This window comes from Dasypus novemcinctus, chromosome 5 (genome assembly GCF_030445035.2).
Source record: "Dasypus novemcinctus isolate mDasNov1 chromosome 5, mDasNov1.1.hap2, whole genome shotgun sequence".
In the NCBI taxonomy this organism is placed as follows: Eukaryota; Metazoa; Chordata; class Mammalia; order Cingulata; family Dasypodidae; genus Dasypus; species Dasypus novemcinctus.
In genome coordinates, this window is record NC_080677.1 from 46242290 (window position 1) to 46257941 (window position 15652).

General features: G+C 35.4%; 1 pseudogene; it reads left to right on the top strand.

Annotated features, from left to right (window-relative positions):
- Positions 1-14340: 14340 nt before the first annotated feature.
- On the top strand, positions 14341-15030 carry LOC101433299 (developmental pluripotency-associated protein 2 pseudogene; annotated as a pseudogene).
- Positions 15031-15652: the final 622 nt, after the last annotated feature.

Below are 15652 nucleotides of genomic sequence, written 5' to 3' on the forward strand. Positions count from 1 at the left end.
TGGGGCACCCTTACACAGGGGACACCCCTGCGTGGCATGGCACACCTTGTGCGCAGCAGCACTACACTTGGGCCAGCTCACCACACAGGCCAGGAGGCCCTGGTAATCACACCCTGGACCTCCTATATGGTAGGTGGATGCTCTATCAGTTGAGCCACATCTGCTTCCCCTGACTAGTTAACTTGTTACAAGTTACCTAACCTGTTTTAAGTCTTGCTCAGTTTTTTCATCTTTAAAGTGGAGATAATTATTTTTCAAGATGATTGTGAGAGCTCATTCATTCATTCACAGATATTTATTGAGCATTTCTCAAGAACTAGGCTCTTCATAAAGTTCTGCAAATACTAAAATATGTATCAGAAAGGAACAAGGCCTTTGTCCTTATGAATTTTATTATAGTGGATGGAAGGATAGAGGATTTAAGTAAATAAATCAACATGAAAGGTTACCATTGACTATGGTAAGGAGATGTGCCAGGGGAGAGCAACTCTTGATAAGTTTGCCAGTCTCTAAGCAAAAGTGACTTTTGGCCTAACACTAGAATGATAGGTGCTTATAAAAACATGTGGGGAGAGTTCTCCAGGCAGAGAAGCCTGCAAGTGCAGTGGCCTGATGGTTGGGAAAGGCTTCCTGGAAAGAAAATGTAGCCTGTGGAGTAGAGAAACCTGATAACATGTTCCTATCTGGGTGTCAGAATTGCTATGGACTGAAGATTACTATGTGCCTCCTATTCCTTCCCCTTTTGAATGAGAGTACTGTGGAGTTTATGTTCTTCTGTTTGATCATTGCACGTTGGCTAGGTTTGGACTGTTTGATTATTGCACGTTGGCTGGGTTTGGAGCAGATAGCTTGTCTTAATTTACATTTTTTTCATCGATAGGTATAAACTTTTCCCCTTCTTCTTGAATTTGAGTTGGTCCTGTGAGACGTTTGAATTAATGAAATGGGTCATGAGTTGCCAAGACTGCCCTGAGATGTCAGTCTATTTGAGGATGAGAAGCCAAATATAGAGAGAGGACCTGGAGAAGGAAGGAAAACAGAAGAAGAAAAAAATCTGTCAGTCTCCAGCATTTCAGAAATCCCACTTATATCACTAGACATGTGAATGAGACCATCTGGGATCATCCCACCGCTTTTGAGCTGTCAGATGACTACAGGTTCATGAGTGATTCTAGGTGAGATGAGTAGAAGAACTGCCCAAATTGCCAACCTACAGAAACATGAAAAATAACAAATTGTTGTTTTAGGCCATTAAGTATTGAGGTTTGTTATGTAGCAACTGATAACTGATCATCAAGTAAAGTATTACCCAAATAAATTGTGAGGCATAGATATTCAAATTCAGGTGATTACTGGATTTGGAAAAATCCCAAGAAATTATACTTCTGTAGGGATAAGTCAGAGCCACTCATGATTTCATTAAAAAATTTGCCAAAATTTAGAAAGTTTTAGAAACAGGATAACTTAATGATGATATAAAACTCTGAGTTGTAAGACTAAAGACTAATTTACTTGAGTCATATGACCAAAGAATTTTAAAACTATTTCATAGAAATTACAGACAGAAAGAACATTAACATTTAACAAAGAAATAGCATCTTAATTATTTTATTGAACATTTTGTTATATAGCACTTATTATATGACAGGCAGTGTTCTAAATATTTTATGTAGATTACCTAATTAATTCTAATAAAACTTTATAAGGAAGATGATATAATCTCCATTTTAGTGATCCAGGAAACATAATTGTGAGACTAACTAATGGGTTAAAGTCACACAGCTAATAAGTGAAGGAGTCATGCTTCTAACTCAGGAAGCTTAATTCCAAAGCTGCCTGACCCCTAGGTTATGTGAGTGGCAATGAATTTTACCACCAGTACTACCAGAGGCAGTGAATGCTTAGTATAACTGAGACCAGTGGACATAGCTACTCCACTAAATTTGATGGGCCTGAACTGTGCCTTAGAATAGAGGAAAGCATTGAGTGTAATGTACACTCTAATCATAAATTATTTGAGGGTTTTTGAAAGTGACTTAGAATTGCTTTGACAGATTGACAGCAAAAGATCACTTTGCAGATAGTTTTACTTAAATATTAAAAAAAAAATTATCATGACCTGAATTAGAATATGAGCAAAAGAATTTTGAGGAAGGGATTTATAGGTGTGAGGCAATGGGGAACAAAAAGCTTTAGCAACAGATGCAGTCATCACAGAGGTTGTTTGCTTTGCTCTCCCTGTGTTGGAGCTGGGAATTGCACCTGAAAAGTCCACCAACATCCTCAATATTTTTCATCACTGGAGCCTCATTAAATTATCACTAGGTCATTGCTAGAATCTCAGGTCCTTAAAAAAAAAAGATTATCACTAGATCATTGCTAGAATCTCAGGTCCTCTGTTTTCTCAACTTTATGAACCTTAAATGATAGCTTCCGCTTTAGGAAACATTTTTAAAGATTTGTAGAGTGGTTTATTTACTGCAGCTTCATTAAAGTGACAATACAGTGCCCTTTAAATGGGGACTACGTATCCTGCTAAGCTTTAAAAAATATTGGTTTATTAGAATTAAGATCATAATTACATTTTCATAGTGAAGCTTATGGTTCCTATTTAATATGCCTAGGGAATTTTTAAACTTAAAAATAAAGTTTCAACTTTTATGAAAACCTTAGAAAGTACAAACAACTTATATGGTACTATAGGTGACTGATGAAACAGTCCATTCATTCCTAAAGAACTTCACCAAATTTAAATGCATTAACAGAACTCAATATAATAGAATTCATTTGGTAGATAAATGTGTTAAAACTTTTCTTTTCTGGAGATTATTATCATGAATTGAAATACATAGATATTTTCAGTGTTATTTTATAATCCAATTAATCAATCATGCATAGCCTCCAGCTTCTCCATATGTCTAAAGATCTTAGAATATCCCTGATCAATGTCCTTTAGTGTCTTTAATATTTTTCATTTCCCTAGTATTAACTCCTGATCTGTACAGCTTAAATTTTATTGAGGAAAGGTAATATGCAAATGTGTTACCTTTTACCCTTTTGTCTACTATCTCATTTTACTCCTTGATATTATTATTCTAAATAAGGAGAAAAAATATATATAGTATCAATGAGTCACTAAAGTTGGTATTTCCCAAAATCACCAGTAGAAATTACTGACATTCAATGAGTATATGTTCACCAAATTGTTGAGAGCTCAATTATCAATTTTTGCATATATTGAGTATCTATTGTGCTGGAAACTAGTATTAACAAGAGAAAAAGACTCAACTATTGCCCTCAACATATAAGCAGTCTACTATGATAAAATAGTGATGCATTTTTTTGTATACAGATAATGATGAAAAATTAACTGGAATAATTAACTTTTTGGCCTGTTGAATGAAGAACATGGAGTTCAGTACATTGAGAATATTAACTACTTCAGACAACCTCACCCTAAAAGGTTATAGCTGCCTTGAGAACAGAAATTTTAGAAGTCATTTTCACCTACCTTTTTCCTTTTAATAAGGCTTGTACCACAAGCTGTATTAGTGGTTAGGATATTTGCAAAGTAACATTATACAAGGGCTTTTATTACATGTGTACCCAAGACTAATGATTATCAACTGACACCAACAAGAACATTAAATGATGTATAATGCTGTTAAATTTTTATTTTGCTGGCTAAGAAATTGATTAGTAAGTGGTCATGCTGCTTCAATCTTCAGGACATTTAGTATGGGGTCATAAACTAAGTCCCTCTTCATATATCTATAACTTTATAGCTTCAAATATCAGAGCCATCACATTTCATCAGACTGCTCAATACTTCATATAGTTTCCATTAAAATTAGAAAGGTGGGTTTAGAAAATCTGTACAGTTATCATTGAATATTAATGTTAAGGGAAATTTTTCAATCTGCCATTTCAATATTTTAGTAGGATCGTCACACATGGTAAAACACCAGGTAATTGTTGAATAACAGTTTGTTGTTAGGGCACTTTATAGAAATATATTTATTTAGGTGTCAATTCTGATAATATTGAATGGATAATACTCTTCTCTCCCCAACAGGTTTACAGGCTTCTGTAGAAAAGAGATGATCTCTGTTTTTTATCCCCCCATTGTAACAAGCACAGGTCTAAGAACAACTTAATTGCTTGCCTGGAATTTTTATTTTAAACGATATCATTAAAAAAATCATATGACCTATCATAAAATAGTCAAATCTTTGTTTTTAAGGTTTATTTCTTTCTTTCTCCCCCCCCCCCCCGCCCCCGCCCCATTGTCTGCTCTTTGTATCCGTTTGCTGTGTGTTTTCCTGTGTCTGCTTGTATTCTCTTTAGGCAGCTCCAGGAACGAATCCTGGGATCTTCCAGAGTGGAAGAGAGGTGATTAGTCTCTTGTGCCACTTCTGCTCCCTGTTCTGCTATGTCTCTATTGTCTCTCCTTTGTGTCTCTTTTTGTTGCATCATCTTGCTGCACCAGCTTTTCCATGTCAGCCAGCACTCCTGTGCAGGGCAGCACTCCACGTGGCCCAGCTTGCTTTCACCACGAGGCCCTGGGCATTGAACCCTGGATCTCCTATATGGTAGATAGGAGCCCAATTGTTGAGCCACACCCATTTCCCTAAGTGTTCAAATCTGGGTCATTTAATTTTTTTCCTTGGCATCCTTCCCCCCTGGCTACAGCTGATGGGTACAGAGGAGGACAGATAATCTATAATAGGCCAATCAGTATCCTTCTCTTGAGTATTAGTTTGGACAGATAAAAGACCAGGCATTCTCCAGGCAGTGGGAATGGTTGCTGGAACTCAGGTCCTCATGGCAGCCATGTCTTCTCATCATGTGGGTTGGATAGTAGAGGAGACTCACCTGCTGAGTTAGAGTTAAAAGACACAGGCAGAGGAGAGCAGGGCTGGGAGATGGAGAGTCCAGATGGTCTCTGGGTCTCTGGTTTCAAAATCATTTTGAGGATAACCTGACTACTTGTTTGCCTTTGGGTTTTGTGAGACATTAAGTTCCTCTAAGAATGACTTCTGCCTTTTAGCCCTCAACAGGCGTTTTGATATCACCAAAGCAATTCCATCCACACATCATTCTTTAGGCATGTATGATTGATTACTTTTTATTTCATTTCTTTACCTTTTAATATGTATAAAGAGTTTTATGACTAATCAAAATATGGCAATATTTTAACAGTGAGAGTTTAGAAAGCTTTGAAGATTTATTGGCTGTGAAATCAGATTACTTTTTTAAATAAAAAAAAATGATTTAACTATTAGAATAGATAGTATCATTTTAGGAAGCCATCCTGGGAGGCAATATAGCTATTCTGATGATGCAGTAATTGCTCAAAACATTTACAGAATTACTATTTTTTTTTAGTTTACTTCATATAGAAAAGCAACTTTCTTTCAGACTTAATTTTTAACAGTAAAGGACTTGTTAGTCCCACACTGGTTTCCTGGGTTGGATAGATGAGAATGCTACACTGGGCTTCATTATTTGTTGGAAGATAGATTTTATGCTTCTTTTGAATATAATATTGACTTTGAAATATCTGTTTTTAAGACTATATCAAGAAGTTTATGGAAGAATCTTTCAGTGTAGTCTCCTTTCACAGAGAATGGTTAGACAAATTACTCATCACTGCACTATACCTTCATAAGAGACCCACACCCTTTCTTGAGATGGCCTAACCTGGTTCCATACTAAAATCTAGTTTGAAGGAATTTAGATTCGCAGCATTGGTCAATTTCTACTATGCCACAATTTTTTAAAGAAAAATGTGGAAAAATAATTCCAAAAAATTTTTGTAATTATAGAATTAAACTTTTGTTAATCATTATGGCAAAAATGATTTCTTTATTCATATCTCAAGGAGGTGATAATTAATTGATAACATTTAAAGCTAGAATACTTTAGTATATTTAAATAGGATACTATAAAATAGTAAAAATGATAATATTAATAATTTTGATCATCTTCTTTCTCAACATATTAATAAAAACATTCATTGTGTGAGGAAATCATAAATTGCATATAGACTTATATCACCCATTCAAATTATTATTTTAAGAACAAGATCACATTGATCAAATTTTTAAATCAAACATAAACCATAACACAAAGCTCATCCTTCCAAACATAATAAAAATAACTTGTAAAACTAAAGTAAATAAAACTATATGGTAATGGAGGTTGTATGGACAAAGAGATCAATTGAACTAAGCAGTACTGAAATTTACTATAGTATATAGGCAGACTTAGGAAATATAGAGGCTGGTATTTAAAATTAGTGAAATAAGATTGAATTATTCAACAATTCATGTTGAGGAAAAGGACAAGCTATTTGTAAATTGCTAATTATATCTGGATACTTCTCGCACTGCATTCACAAAAATAATATCTTAATACATTAAATATTTATTGTAAAAAATAAAACAAAAAATCACAAAAATTAGTGGAATAAAATAAAGATTAATATATATACAATCTTGATGTGGGGTTGGCTTTTCTAACCACGATAAAAAATACAGAAATCTGAAATGAATTATGGATAGAAGTGACTAAAATTTTAAAACATTTTATTCAAAAATTACCATTAACAAAATTAAAATGAAAACTGGGAAAATTATTTATTGGACATAAGTTCAAATCAGTATTATGTAAATATAATAATAATATAAATATGGTAATTTATATATATGCTATATAATGTATACATGTAAAATATTTTATAAATAGTTTTTAAAAATGAATAAGTAGATGGAAACATCACTGGAAAAATGGACAAAGAAAACAAATAAAAAAGAAAGTATTCCAAAAAAGAATTGAGAAAGGAAAAATTGAAAAGATATTCAAATTATTAGCAACAAATAAAGTAAAAAAAAACTGAAATATTTTTCTACCATTTAATTGATAAATATATTAAAGTAAATTTACAAAAGGCTAAGGTAGTGAATGTGAAAACAGTTACACTCATAAAATTTAGCTTGAATTTAAATGATTGCAAACTTTCTGGAGTTCAGTGAACCACAAATATAAAAATGTAAAATAAATATATTATTAGAAACTGCATTCTTCTATGAATTTGTCCTAATAAGTAATGCGAAAGATGTAGATGTATGAGCAAGAGTAGCATTTGTGTAGGTGTGAAAAACTGAGAATAATTTAAAAACCCATAAATGGAAGCCTGGTTGAATTATGGAGGATATATTGAGTGAAATGAAGGCAGTCACTGAAGTTATGCCTTACATATCCATACTTTTGTATCATGGAAAATATCCAGGGTATATTGCTGAGTGAAAAGAAAAAAGATTGTAGAATAACATGTATTGGATTATTTTATTTAAATAAAATTGTGTATGGGACTGTTTTTGTTCATATAGTAAGTAGTCTAGAAGTTTGATCAGTCATATATTAGATTAATAAATTCTGGGTGGCGGGACTCCAAGTGTTTTTGTATTTTCCCTGTGACTTGTTTGCTTTATCTTCTAGAGACAGCAAAAAGTAATAAAATAATTGGCAATTTGTAAAAAGTAAAAAGAAAGAGAAGAAGGAAGGAAGGAAGGGAGGGAGGGAGGAAGGGAGGAAGGAAGGAATGATCCACGTGTTCCAAAACTGGAGTTTTCTTTTCAAATAAGTAAATCTCAAATTGAAGTTAATGAATTTAACTCTTTGACGCCAACTTCTATCTTGATTTTGAGAATAAAACGAACCAATCAGACAAAATTTCTGGGCTTCTAATATCTCTTTCCTTATGAGTGTAAAGGATATCGAAGATGTATGAAATTTGCCATTTGTAGGTTTAATTTTATAAAAATTTTACACTTGCCACCACGAATTACTTTAAGCATTTGAACCTGTTAATCTTCAAGGTTGTTTAATTTATTTATTTATGTATTTAAGATTTATTTCTCCCTCCCCCACCCCCACCCCAGTTGTCTGTTCTGTTCTCTGTGTCTATTTGCTGTGTGTTCTTTGTCCGCTTCTGTTGTTGTCAGCTGCACAGGAATCTGTGTTTCCTTTTGTTGTGTCATCTTGCTGTGTCAGCTCTCTATGTGTGCAACACCATTCCTGGGCAGGCTGAAATTTCTTTCCCGCTGGGTGGCTCTCCTTACAGGGCACTCTCCTTGCATGTGGGGCTCCCCTTCGCCGGGACACCCCTGTGTGGCAGGGTGCTCCTTGTGCGCATCAGCACTGCGCATGGGCCAGCTCTACACGGGTCAAGGAGGCCCCGGGTTTGAACCACGGACCTCCCATGTGATAGATGGATGCCCTAACCACTGGGCCAAGTCTGCTTCCCCTCAAGGTTGTTTTAAATTCTTCTTTCTTTTCCTTTTTTGAACTTGGTTTTTGAAAGTTTGTGTCATGTATCTTGTATTATGAGGGAAAATTCTGTTTGATTTATTCAGAGCACAGAGAATATTGCAGGATTGTCATCACCTTTTGACTGTTAATGGATGGAACCAGCTAAAGTATTGTCTTTACTCAGTATTTTAGGAATAGGGTGCTCTAATCTTATTTGTCTGGAGTGATTTCCTGTTTGCTCTGATACAGTGCTATCTGAGCAAGACAGATTGCAATGGGGAAGCATCTCAGGCTGTGTGTTCTAACAGCTTTTTCCATGTACTCATACTCTTGCCAACAGTGAAATTGATGCCATGTTTACCACCCAGCATGTGAGCTGTGACACAGCATACAAATGATGACTTCTGATTTTCTTCATGTGAATGACAATGATTATTTTATTGCTCTTACTCGTAATGTGTATATTAGGGACTTCTTGATGTTGTTGTTCTACCTGAGTTGCTTTTTTTTCTCATCACTGTTCGCTGCCTTTTTCAAAAATATTTTGGCAGATGGTAGGACGTGTGCCATTTAGAAGCCAACTTTATCTAATGAAAACTACAACCCTTCATACCAAAATTACTGTGCTAGCTGCGAAAATATGACACTAGGGATTTAAGATAATCACACATTGTATAAAGTTTTGAGCTTATGAATTATTTTTAATGCAAAAAGTGCAGTGCATATATAAATAAGAAAACTATTTGAATATAAATGACATTTTATATGACTAATAGTGTTTTGTTAGAAGGCAGAATAGATGATTATTCATTAGCCATTATTTTAGATAAGCTCTTGCTCTCATCATCAACCTTTAAAAAGCTTCTATCTCCAGGATTGAAAATAATTAAAATTCTATCATCAGTGTTTTGCAAGTTTTGGTACCATTTGTATCTTGTGCTAAAGCCCAAATCCAAAAAGGGGCATTGCACCCTAACCTTTATCAGTAATTTACTCACTATTTTGAAACGGTATTTGAATTATCTGTGAATTTGAAATAGTTTTTTTTTTTTATTGAAGTGAATTTGTCTCTTGCAGCTTTTAGAAAGGTGATATTTCAATGGTGAAATTACTGCTTTTCCTTTTTTATGTTAATATCAGTCATAACAAGAAATAACCTCTCTGGAAGAAGCAGTTACATTTTTTAGATCTTTAATGACAACAAATTTCTACACCTTTGAAAACACAGCATGGACATCAACAAAAACTACAGCAACTATTATTTATTGAGTGGATTGTGTGGAGTTACTGTTCCAAGATTTTAAATATACACATTTATTCAATTTTTGCAACAACTGAATTAGGTAGGTACAATAGTTAACTTTGTTTTATGGATGATCCAGTCAGGGTTCAGATAAACTCAGTAATTTTGGTAGAGTACACCACCAAAGGTTGTGGATTCAGAGTGTGGATTCAGAGTGTGGATTCAAAATCATGCCAAGGATGAGAAGGATGCCATTATAATGTTAATATTAAAGTCTCTTAGGCTGGATTCTCCAGACAAAGAGCTTGAGCAAAAGCCTGCTTTTGGGCAGTTTATTTGAAAAGTGATCATAGGCAACAAGAGTGAAGGACAAAGAAAATGAAACACGGAGGTGGAATAACCAACACAAGAGCAAATGATTAGAGTAGCCATAGTTATGGATGACTGGGGCTCAATACCTCAGACTCTCTTGAGGAGTCTCCTGAATTGCATCTCAGAGCTGTCCAGCTGAACATTGGAGTGACCCAATGCAGAAATGTTTATCCATTTACCTAACACCCAACACAGTGTGACAGAGAAATCCATCTCTCTTTTGGAATCAGAAGAGTTTGGGTTTATAACTTTGTACTGTCCACATACTAGCTTTGTGGAAAAGTTATAAAAGTCTTCCTGAGAGTGTTCTCTTATCTCTATGAAACAGGGACTGCTACCCATCCTTCTGGTGAAAAACCTTACAAACTACTTTAGAGTTTTCCAACAAGGAAAGATTATTCTATGTGCAAAACTCAAACTTTTTTTGCCTAAAAATTGCAAAGAGGAAAAAAAATTGCTTTGAGATTTTAAATTTTCCCTTCTGAGACAAAACTTAAATTCAGTTATGGAATACGGCTATTAATATTGTTAATGACTTATCTTACATGCTTTTGATAGCAATGAAAATACAAAGGAAAACACTGAAAAATATAATCAAATCATTATTTTCAATTGCAATAGAAGGAACTGGATATGAATCTTTTAACATTTTCACTTTGTACATAACACTGGTAAATTCAAGCACAAATAGATTTTTTGTTCATTTTTAAAATATCTCTGAATCCATTAACTTTAGAAATAAAGAGCTGACTACAGTAATAGAATACAGATAAATTTATATATTGATAAATTCTATAAAGGAAATGCAGTTAAGAACACAAGGCACTTTTTAAAAACAAATCAATTTTATTGAAACATACGAATAAAGCATAAATCCATCCAAAGTGTACAATCAGTGGTATTTGATATAATCACATATTTGTGCATTCATCACTTAAGTCTTTCTTCAAGCATTTTCATTATTCCAATAATAATAATAATAAACAAAAAAACAAAGAAAACTCACCACCTCTCAATCTCTCTATGCTTCTCCTGCTGTACATAGCTGCTATTCTGTTTCCATCTCTCTAGTTCATTTGTATTTATATTTTGCACAGTCTTATTTATGTAGTATCAAACATATTCGTGTTTTACATGAAGATTTACTACCTTATACAGTGCCGTGTTACAACTTTTAGCTTTGCTTCTACTAATATACCGGATCTTAGACTTTCCCTGTCAAGCACTCTTGTACCCATATAGTAGTGCTGATAGTTACAGATGCTATGACGTGCTTTCAGCATTTCTATTCATTTCCAAAGATTTACAAACAAACTTTTTACCAATTCTGCACAAGTTAACCCTTAGCCTTCCATTCTTCACCCTCATTCTATTTTTTGGTGACCTATATTCTAATTTTTAATTCCATGACTTTACACAATATATTTAGTTAATAATAGCACAATCATACAGTATTTGTCCTTTGGTGTCTGGCTGGCTTCACGCAACATAATGTCCTCCAGGTTCATCCATGTTTTCATGTGCTTCACGACTTTGTTTCTTCTAATAGATGCATAATATTCCATTGTGTGTGTACATCACAATTTATTTATCTGTTATCAGTTGATGGACACCTGAGTTGTTTCCAACTCTTTGCAATTGTGAATAATGCCCCTGTGAATACCAGTGTGCGGGTGTCTCTGCTCTCAGTTCTTCTGGGTAGACTTCATAATGGTATTGCTCTGTCACATGGCAAGTCTATATTCAACTTTCTTAGGAACTGTCAAACAGTCCTCCACAGTGGTTGTACCATTTCTACATTCCCACCAACAGTGAATAGGCATTCCACAGGCACTTTGAGATGCGTTCTAAAATACATTCTCCACTTACCTTTGATGCCTAATTTCAAGATGAAAAAAACCATATAACTTTTCAGCTGGCTTTGCAGATCCTGTGAATAATGGCAGGTCACTGTCTCTGAGCTTGTGAAATTATTTTCCCCATTTTTGCTCCTTTCCAGGATGGTTGAACATAATTTGGGCCCAAACTCTCACATAGATACAGTCTTGATATATGCCTAATAGATCAGAAATCCACTTTGATCTTTAAACAAAGAAGTATTTTAATCACGATTGTAATTAAAAAAACTTTGAGCAAAAGAGTTCTTTAAATTTCTTATTCTCTTAGTGCCTCTATTTTTAACATGAAGAATATCACTTATGTATAAACAGATATACACTCATTTTACCAGAACTTAGTAGCAAAGGAGAGAGTAAGAACAAAATTGTGTTAAGTGTTAAGCTGTGATGGTGATTATTGCCTCTTCCTCATCCCACACTAGGGAGGAAAAGTCCACTCCCAAAGGGCACATCACCCTCACTTCACAGTCTCACTCAGGGAGATTTTGTGGTATTACGAAGACCTTTGCTACAGGGTAAAGCAGCTGTTCTGGGTGCTTGCCAATTCAAGTGATGGTCTAACAGAATCTGTCAACAGGAATAACACCACATCCTCACATTCACGGTGTGACTGCTTTCTTTTTTCCCTTTCAGCTACCCCTTGGGACACTGCGTTATACAGAAGTCCAAAAAGGGTGCCATACATGTGGCCATATGGCATTGCCCTCCTGGGGTCACGTACATGGAAGCATATGGCACTGCCCTCTTACTAGTCAGCAGACACAGGAAGGACTTAGCCACAAATACATTGCCTATTTTCCATATGATTCCAAGTTTTCCCTGAGAATTGATCATTTGTATTCATCTTCCTCTAAAATTCTTTCCAGATATAAAGAGTTGTCCAAGCTATATAGAATTCCATAGATAACCATTTGTTTCTTTAGCAATATGGATACACATACACACACACACGTGCCAAGGAGAAAAATTACCATTTATTTATTTTTGGTAAGCTTTTTGTTTTTTTGTGTTTCAGTCCGACAGATAATAGAAAAGAATTTTCAGTTTGTTGCTCTTTTTTTTTATACCCAGGTCTTTTCATTACCTCTGCCTCACTCACTACTATCTACTTCTGATTTTAGTTTAGAAATGATTCTTATAGGGAACTCAATATCCTAATTAGTAACAGATCCCTCTTACTATGAGGCTCTGTTCTTCCACATCATTGTACTTACCATTGTTTGAAAACTATTAACCACAACGCATAAATATCATAGGCAAGAGACTCTGTCTATCTTTTTCATGGTGGTATTTCTCCCATGACTAGCACATGGCAGGTAATTAATAAATATTAGGTGAGTGAGTGAAGGAATGTATTCATATGGATTATAAAGACATAGACAAAGACAGGTGATAAAGACAGGAAATTTTGAAGTAGAAAAGTCAGTATCTAGTAACTGATTGGATGTGGGAATTAAAGAATAAAACAGAATCAAGAAGGAACCCCAATGTTTTTATCTTATGATTATGAAAAAAGAAAATACAGGGAACTGAGAAAGGATTTTTGGTAGGGATGGAGAAAAGAGAGGGCTTACCTCTCAATTTCATGGGAACGTGGTTCCAATAGATCCCTTGCCTAGGAAATGGGATGAGTGATAACATGTTACTATAAGAAAACAGCATATTTCCTGTCCCTGTCTCCCCATTGCCTATTGGTACTATGATCAGTGGTCATTTGTTGACCTGCTGCAGTCTCAGATAACCTGCTGTTATCTCAGTCCATAACCAGATGTTAACAAAGTGTAACATAAACACCACAAAGATCACACTATCAAGACTCTATTAAGGTGTAAAGAATTTTCTGTCTCCAGAAAACAGTGTTGTCCTCTTTCAGCTTCATGGAGTTGTACTAGAAAATCTTCAGTTCAGCACCATTTTGGGCACTGAAGAGTCTTCTTCATTTGTCCCTGATTTGACTCTGTTTTTTACAGGCCATTCATTAGTTTATTGAAGGACAGTATTTCACATCTCAGCATAAGTATTTACTGTTTATGCTCATCTTACCGAGAATCTCATTAATCATGTGTCATATGAGATTTAGAGGGATTACTTGAAATGTTTTTATGACTATACAAAAAGGCCAAATTTAATGCCTAACACATAGTTAGCACATTATACATGATAATGCCCTGTCTACATTTTGGGGACATTATTAGCCAAGAGCCCTTAATAACCCCATTAGAGTCCTTAGAGAGCATGAATCTGCAAACTCTTGTGTAAGTGTCAGATAGGAAATATTTGTGACTTTGCTGGTCATACGTTCTTTGTTGTTGCTGTGAAAACAGATATAGACAATAAACAAATGGATATGTCTGTGTTCCAATGAAAGTTTCTTTTTTACAAAAATAGACAACTGTCAGGTTAAAAGGAGTAGATTGTAGATATCCTGGACATTGCTGACATTGCCTCCACTCAAATTATGGTAGCAATGAAAAGAATGTCTTTGAGGAGGAATTAGATGAGGAACATGTGATGATCGCTTTAGTTCCAGTAAAAGAGGAACCTCAAGAGAAACATCAAATGGAATCAAGTACTTCAACTGCAGAAGTTAAACTAAAGACGTCCAGGAAAAAGGATAAAGTTCATCTTCCTCAAATGAATGAGCAATTCAAAGCGGGCTCAAAACCTAGTTATAAAGAACCAGTGCTTCCCTTGCTGACCATTTTGCCTCCTGTTAAGATACATGGGGACACTTTGAGCAAGGGGTGCCAACAATTTAGGTACCGATGGCCAGAAAACAGAGGTTTATTTGAGGCTCCAGCAACATGCCTCAGCAAAACCCCTCAACACCCTGAGCAAAAACAGGATATTCCTGACACACCACAGGAGGCTAAGTTGCAGTCATGCTTGAAGAAATGCAAGGCAGTGACCAAGACGGCAAAGGATCAGAAAAGTTCTAAGAGACTGGGGAAAGAGGAAGTGACTAATACAGTTGAAGTGAGTTCAGCTCAGGAAGCAACTTTGATATCATGGACAAGAATTGCTGCAAGAGCAGCTCAGCTGAAGACAGTGAATTCATGTCCCATTCCTACTTCTGTTGAGGCCTTCTTGCTGCAAGCTTCTGGTGTCCGACGGTGTGTGGCTCATGGAAGAATTCTTCCTGCAGACACAAAGGTTTCGGTTCGCCTGCAGTTCCACGCAGGGCAGGTCTGGGTTACCTGACGCTCACAAGAGGATGATGTCTTTTCCTGTTTCCAACCTACACTTTCCCATCCGCAGACAAAGAAGATAATATGCTGTGCTCTGCACGTGTGAAGAGGAATAAGAAATTAATGAAAAGATTAATTATGACGGGGAAGGAAAAGCGATCTGCTTTGAACACACCATCACTGTTTTTGGATGGGCAATGTTTTAATAAACGAGAAACAACCGAGAACCCATAGCCAAATTGACTTGCATCCCACTGATTGCCGTGCTGTGTCCTAAACGTTCTCCGTTCTGCCTACTTTCCACAGTATAGAAGGGTATTTCTGGATTCTGGACTTGGGATTTGCAAAAAAGTGGATGCTGCTGCTGCTTTTCATGAGTTGCAAACAAACAAACAAAAAACCAATTCAGGGGAGCCAATGTGACTCAGTGGTTGAACGCTGGCTTCCCACATATGAGGTCTGGGGTTCAATCCATGCCCCCACCTGTACAAAAAAAAAAAAAAAGGATAAAAAATAAAAGATAAAAAATAAGTTTTCCTCTATGTTTTGGTTCCATATAAATTACTGTTAGAGGAGAATTATATTACAGAAAATGTCTCAGTAAATATTTTAAGTATGTAGCTACATAGAATATG